Source organism: Drosophila novamexicana, unplaced genomic scaffold (assembly GCF_003285875.2).
Source record: "Drosophila novamexicana strain 15010-1031.04,08,12 unplaced genomic scaffold, DnovRS2.1 tig00000008-arrow-pilon, whole genome shotgun sequence".
NCBI classification, from domain to species: domain Eukaryota; kingdom Metazoa; phylum Arthropoda; class Insecta; order Diptera; family Drosophilidae; genus Drosophila; species Drosophila novamexicana.
In genome coordinates, this window is record NW_020824765.1 from 1,177,342 (window position 1) to 1,184,852 (window position 7,511).

Here is a 7,511-nt window from a genome sequence, read left to right on the forward strand (position 1 = left end):
GCAACACATTTCACATTTTTCATTATTTCCACATTTTATGACAAAGTGGAATTTGAAAATGTCTCCGTTTTATTTTTGTTTCTGCCGCCAAACGAGCAGCTGTCGCAGACACGCCCCCCATCCGCCCGTCCGCCTGCCACCCACCACCTGCAGCAGCTTGCTAATAAAATTATTAACGTGTAAATTCCTGCGACTTATTTAGCTGCCAATTAATAAATTTTATATTCAGTTGCGACTCGTTTGTTTTTCCTCCGTATTTTTTCCTTTTTTTTTGTTATTTCAACGCATTCCACTGGAGGCTGCTGCTGTTTCCCACCCCTCCCTCATTTCTCCCTTACGCCACACGCAATATGTGTCTGGCATATTAATGAGCATTTGTTACACTTCTCGACGGAAATTTATGTGACCAGGTTAAATTCCTGGGATTTGTGTGCCGCTTCATTTGGTTTGTTCATTTGTTAAATTAATTTATGTTCCTGTCCGATAAAATTCTTACAAAATATTTTGTGACATTGCCAAACAACGAAAGTTTAAATTGTGTTTCTTTCAACCCTTTGATGTTTTTATTTTAACATGTATGATTATGTCAATTGAAAAAAATTTTGCAAGAACTCGATATGAGTGTGTGTAAGAACGAGCTCTTCAGATTGCCCAGACAATGGGAATTAAAGGAAGGTCTATATAATATCTATTAAAATAAAAGTGAATGTATGTTAATTAAAAAATATAAATTAAAATTTCAGAATTAAATCTTCAGCTTTCTGATTCAAAGTGTTTTATAGCTGAGAGCAAACTATTGCATATGCCTGCGCCACGTTCCTTCTCTCAGTAGATCTATCTGTCCTTCTCACCTCATATTAGCATGCCGGACACGTTGCTCGGGGAAACACTTCAATAATCCAAACGCTCGCTAGGTTGGCCATAAATAAGTAGACCGTTTTCCCAGTGCCAACTGTTGAAACACGCCCCCACATTAAACTTTGACCCATTTTGCAGCCCCATTTGCATTCTGGCGCTGATTCGTGGTCGGTGCTGTAAAACCCTTTTAAAATAATTTAAGAAGGAAATCCAGCTAAATATTTAACTGGCTCACACATGAAATTCAAGTTCCAGCCCCAACCTTAAGCCCCCAGGATGGCAGCCTAGAGATTTCCCAAAAAAGGAACAATGAGCACTCTAATTGTTATATGTTTATCCGCAAAGCAAACATGGCGGACACTATGAACTATGAGTACGCCGCATGACCTGCCCCAACCCTAGCCCCTCATCTCAAGTGAAGCCTGAGTCGCCCTTAGTTTCGCGCCCGGCGCCATTGTGTCCCAGTCCCTGGCTCCGTGTTGGCTTTGGCGAATTTTTAATGTGCGCCACTAGCTACGAAATGTATTTCACTTCATTTTTTATGTACGCGCCCTACGGCTGCCCGAAAAGCACAGTCCCCGAACTTCGACATTCATCTGCCAGCCCCGGTCAACCCTTCCAGCTGCATGAAAATGCTTGCCTTGGCGTCCGAAAAAAAGGTTTGCGTGCCAAATTATTGTGCCAGTGGCCCAAAGTTTTTTCTCTCTGGCTGACTTCTATTCCGCTTTTTTTCTGTTGCTGCCATTTGGCAGCAGCAGCCAAAACGCAAAGTGCGTTGTACTCGACTCTTTTTAAGGCTGCCTGTAAAAATCAATATTATTCACTGGTGAACAACCCGTCGTATGAGCAATGTGACGAGGCACTGCGGAAACGTAGCCTACAGGCCACTGCCTCTTTGGCGAAGTTTATTATGCTTGAATTTTTAGCTAATGTGCTGGCCATAGTTAAACGTAGCCACGTGTATTATTTAGATGTACGATATTAAATGAGTGTACATTAATTACATAATAATAAAAAAAATATAAAGCACTATGAAGATATAATAAAAATTCTTTATTAAATGAATGAATGAAATGAACTTAATTAACTAAACAATTTGAATTGTTTGCTTTGTTTATTAAATCATTTACTTTAGTCTAATTTTTTTCGGAAAAGCGAGCCGGTCTCGAATCCCGAATCCCAGGCTCGTTTATAAACGTGCTATTGTTTATTTAACTGCTGCTAAGAGAGCAGACTAATAACTAATAAAAAAGAATAAATTTTTTTTTAAATAGTTAATTTTTACTAAATGTGTAAAAGTTCTTAAACTGAACGTTGTTATTTGAAACTCGTTTCAATTGTAAAACATTTTTATTTGCCGATGCTCCACTTAGGATTTAGTACAAATACTTGGATACTAGCAAGAAAAAATAAAAAAACAAATACTGAAGCTTAAAAAGCCGCCTGGGAAAATGGCAGACTTTGCGCACATGTGCCAAAGTCCAAGAACAAAATTATATTTAATTTTTTTATGTTCGTTTATTTCGTCTGGTGTTTTTTTTTCTTTGTGGTGCGCATCGCTTGATTTGCAGCACAGAAAATAAAAATAAAAATAAAAAAGTAGCGAAAATGCGGCAGCGCCTTTTCAAATGGCTTAATAAGCGGCCACGAGCCACAGCAACGATGACAACAACAAGAGGAATATCTAGAGCTGTCTCGGAGTTGCAGACGCCGTGGCAGACGCGACAGATGCAGACAGGCAGCATGCAGCATGCAGCAAGTAGCAGGCAACAAGCGGAGCAGACGCCATGCGGCAAAATAAAAACCCAAACGCTATAAAATAGACACAAAAACGCGAACTAGGTATTTAAAAATATATATCTTGCTCTCTCTCCCGTATATACGCGGACATGGGCGGAGTAAGAGGGTCGCCGGGTGGCCGGGCCCAAAATAATGCGACAATTGCATTAAGTGCACAATGGATGGATGACCGACCGGCGGAGAGTGCCTGAATGCGGGGGGGAAAGGGAGAACCAGGAGTGGAGCACTGGCGACTGCCTGGCAAATGAAATATTTTATCTTTATATGCAGCTTGGCGTTTTTGTCGCTCATTCGTTCGCCTTTTCCCGCTGTGTTTTTTCTTTGGTTGGAGATGTGCTGTACTAAATGTTTAAAATGGAAAAGATGCTCAACTGGTTTTTATTGTGCCAGGTTATGGTCAAATAAAGTTTTAGATTTTATCGCATGGCAAGGGGGTTAAGATAATACTTGTACTAGAAAGAAAACGTGACAGCTTAAGTGTGAAGTTGGCCAGATGCTCCAAGAGAAACAAACGATTACTGAAATGCTTTCTATATCTAGAGCACAAACAATCACATATATAACAAAATTTATAGCAGCATTCTCCGCGGTACCTTATTTTAAATAATGTTACAAGATAAATGGCAGATATCCTACATCTAGAAAGGTCTTAGTCTTGATCAACTTCAACTGGCAAGTCGATATATCCATGTCCGATATTCCGTCTGTCTGCTACTATGAAGACTTTATATATGCCGCTACCGAAAAAGGAATCCTTCAAAAAGTAAATTCTTGTATGAACATCTTTTTTATTTACCAACCTTTCTTCTCCATGTCTGCCAATTCTTATCAACATCTGAGTACTTTATCATATAGCTCTTTAGGAAGAGTTGGCTAATTAAAATCAGTTTTGGTATGACAAAATATCTTCACTGAGCTCACTAATTATGAGCTTCACTATCAATTCACTATTCTTCTACAAACTAAAATTCTTCAAGCGTATTTAATCTCGCCATATTTTTATTGTCATATTTAATAACTTTTTTAAATTACAAAAAATCCATCTAGAAGTCATTGTTCTATTCCCGATTGCTTTCTTCTCTCCGTATGCAAATAATAAAACATCTAAATTTTCTTTATTATTTGAATCAGAAGTACAAGTTATTAAAAGCATTGTGATCTCGATGGAATGCTAAAACATGCATCGCGCTAACAGCATGGCCAAAAGAACACAATTTTGCATTTAGTTCTGTCAGACAAACTGATTCCCCCAACCATTTTGGCCCCCTGGCTGACCAACTGAACAGATCTAAGCAGAACAAAACAAAAACCTGCCTGTGTCTGTGTCTGTGGCTGTGCCTGTGCCAACAATTGCATTAATTATGCGTGCGGCAACATTTTGTGGCAAAGGCTTTTGCCAAATTGCCACAGCGGAGGCACTTGAAAGTTTTGCAGACACTCAATTATATGGTCCAAGCAATGCGGGCAGGAGCGGCAGATGGAAAACTGCTGCCTGCTGACAGCGACGACATCAACGATTCATCTTTGACGGCGTCTTCGGTCTTCGGTGTCCACTCGTGGCTGGGAAATCTCAGAGAATGAGAGGGACAATTTGTGCGTGCCGCACTTCAAAGTGAGACTCGGGGAATCGGGCTAGGAATCTGCAACGTTGTCCGGGTTCCATGTCGACGACGTTGCCTTTTCTGTTTGCCTATTCAATACCTGAGCACTGAGAAGGGGGCGTGGGGTGGGGCACCGGCAGGCGAGCCAAATGCTAATCTTGATAAAAATAAACGCACTCGGGCACGTTGAGGTGGAAAAGTTGGCGCGTCTCACGTTTTTCGTCGCATTTTCAATTTGCTTGGCATTTGCCTGGCCATTGTCAGCATATCCCACTCATGGCCCTCCCCCCTCCACGCCCATCCAGCCGTTAGACCCTTGCTAAGTGAATATTAATATTGACTTTTTGCCTGTTTGCTTTCGCATAGTTTGCAAAGTTTTTCACCTTTGATTGCTTCGCTTCCTAGCTTTTCCGCAGCCTGAACCTGAACCTGAACCCTGACCTCACCCGCTTACCATTTGTGGCCTTACAGTCAACGCTGTCTCCTCTCGCACTCCTCGCTCCTTCCGCTGCCCCCCCCCCCCCCCCCCCCCCCACTGAGCACTCATTCCCAGACTTTTTCTCAATGGCTGGTTTTAAATTTATGTGCAAAGTTTTATGCGTGGCCAAAGTCCTGGAATGGGAGCTGCTGCTGTAGATTCGCCAAGTGGAGGCGCTTTTCCATTATCAGCATTTGATGCTGCGCCTTCTCGGTAGTCGCTATTATTTTCCATTTTTATGACATTTAACTGGCACGTCCCGTTCCCAGCATTCCCACTAAGACTCTCGGCTTGTATGTCAAGGCCCTTTAACTTGGCTTCTCCAGTTTCAGGTACTCCCAGTCACGCTTGTATTCAAATAAACTGACGGAAAAACATGGCACTGTCAATATAATTAAATTAGCCTTATAAAAAACTGAAGAGGCAATAATTGGCAAGAGACTGCCGTAAAGACTATGAATATTAAAACTGGATTGGAATATGCGTATTTGATGAGCTCTTTGCTTGAGCTAGAACAACTTTAATGATTCCAAATAAGTTCTTCATGCAGTTCACTTTGATTTCCGGAAAATTGTAAAAAGTATGAACACGTCGGCTTAAATTGGTTTGCTTCCAAACAGAAAGATAAGCTCAGGGATAGACAAAATAGGAGATGAATTCTCTACGATTTCATCAAAAGGTCTATTTAATATTTTCTCTTTATAAGGTATGTAGGTCCAGTCCACTTGAAACTATTCTTAATTTTCCCATTCAGACTCCATCGTTCCAGCTCAATTATGAAGTAAGTCGACTTAAGCACTCCTTCATTTTGAACACACACAGATTGGCACTCACTATGCGGCTTACATGCACCTTCAGTTTGCGTACATATTTAAGCATTTTATAAGCCTATTAAGGCCCAACTTCGATTATGGTGGCCCCATTAAAACTGCCACGGAGTAAAAAAGTGCCAAAAGTGCAACAAAAACAACAAGTTTCAACTTGTTGGCCTTTGACGGCGCCTTCGAGGGTGCTCCAATTTGGGTGGCCCGGGCGCTTCTTGACTACTCTAGCCTCAAACTTGCAGCCTTGCTCTCCTCTGACGCAGCAACCGCATGCGACGGCGTGCTATCAAAATATTTGCCACAATGAAATCATATTTGTGTGCCTTGCCAGTGCCACGCCCCCACTTAGTGAGTACATACACTTTGAAGGAGGCGGGAACAGAGAGAGGCAACCGTCGCTGGGACTCGACTACAGTCAAGTGAGGCTGGCGTGCGAAAGTTTATTAAAAACTTTGTGTGCGTTTTGCTTTATTTTTTCGCAAACAAACAAGCACATACACACATACCGTACACACAAAGCACAAACACATGCACTGTTACAAAAGCAACAGGAGCAAAAACAACAACAACAACAGTGGCCATGCGAAACTTAATAATTCACACAGGAGTGAATTTTTCACAATTTTCACTTTTTTGCCGCTGCCATAGAGAAAGCGATTGAGTAGGGGTTGAGGGGGTTAACAGCCCACGCAGGAACCAAGTGTGTGTTTGGGGGAAGGACAATTGGTTGGTTAGTTGACTCTGCTGGTTTTTTGTTTTTCACCAATTTTATTGAGGCAGAAAATATGATCCAAGACCTGGCGACCAAGCTGCGATGTCAGAGCAAAGAACTTTAGGGAGAAAGAGAGACGCAGAGAAAATGAGAGAAAGTGGAGGGAGTGAAGCGCAGATTGTGGATTGCATGTGTGTGTGTGAGCTTTCAACTTTTGTTGACAGAATGAAACCTCAAAAGTTTGCGCTACGCTTTTATTATTTGTTTTACAGCTAGTTAAGAGCATTGTTCAAATTTGCATCGTGCGCACCGGAGAAAGAGTTTCAGAGGTTGAAGGTGGCGGGGTGATTCTGAAAGGTCTTCTCATTGTTTGCGCTTGTCATATGCAAATCGCAGAGTAACTGGCAGACAGGCAGTCAGACAGACAGCCAGACAAGTGCCTTAAATTACTCAACGGGCTGAGGCGAAGACACCGGAAGATATGCATGTAATTTGTTAATTACCTAATTGAGTGTTGGCCAAAGGGCAAATATTTAATTTAAATCGAGTGCATGCCTTAGACAGTAGCTTAAAGGGATAAACAAATCTTTAATGGGCGTGTTTGAGTTCCAACATGCAAAATAAGCAATTTCATTTAAATGTCATCCTGAAAGTAGGCAACGGCAAATGCCCAGAAGAGAGCGCTGGTTTCAAGCGATTGCCCGAAAGGTATGCAATTTTTTTTTAAACTTGCAATTAAGAATTTTAAATTACAATAAAAAGTTTAAGGCTTTCAACTGACAATTAGCAAACCTTTTATGCTTAGGATACTTTACAATTATATTCTACTCAGTATTTCAAAAACAGATTTAATATGAAAATCAGCCTCGTACTGCTGCAGCAACACCTCTTTCGCGGTTAGAGCTTCCAGCATTTTTGGGTGCGTAATTCATAAAAAAACTTTTGCGGCTGCTGCCAGTTTATTTAACACGCTCGCTTTTTAGAGACACGCCGCAAGATTTATGCGCATAAGTTACGCGCTAATATTTCATAAAAGTCGAGACCAACCTGAAAACTCAGAGAGCTAGAGCCAAGCAAAAGTCAAAACTCGTAGGTCGATGAAAAGTGCTGACAACTCGCATAGAAAGTTGCTGACTTTCCAGACGACGAGCGGTGAGTTAAGTAGGAAATGAAAATGATATTGAGTTAGCTCTGCTGCATTTTATGGTTTAGATGCAAAGGCAGTCCAGGCTTGCCGG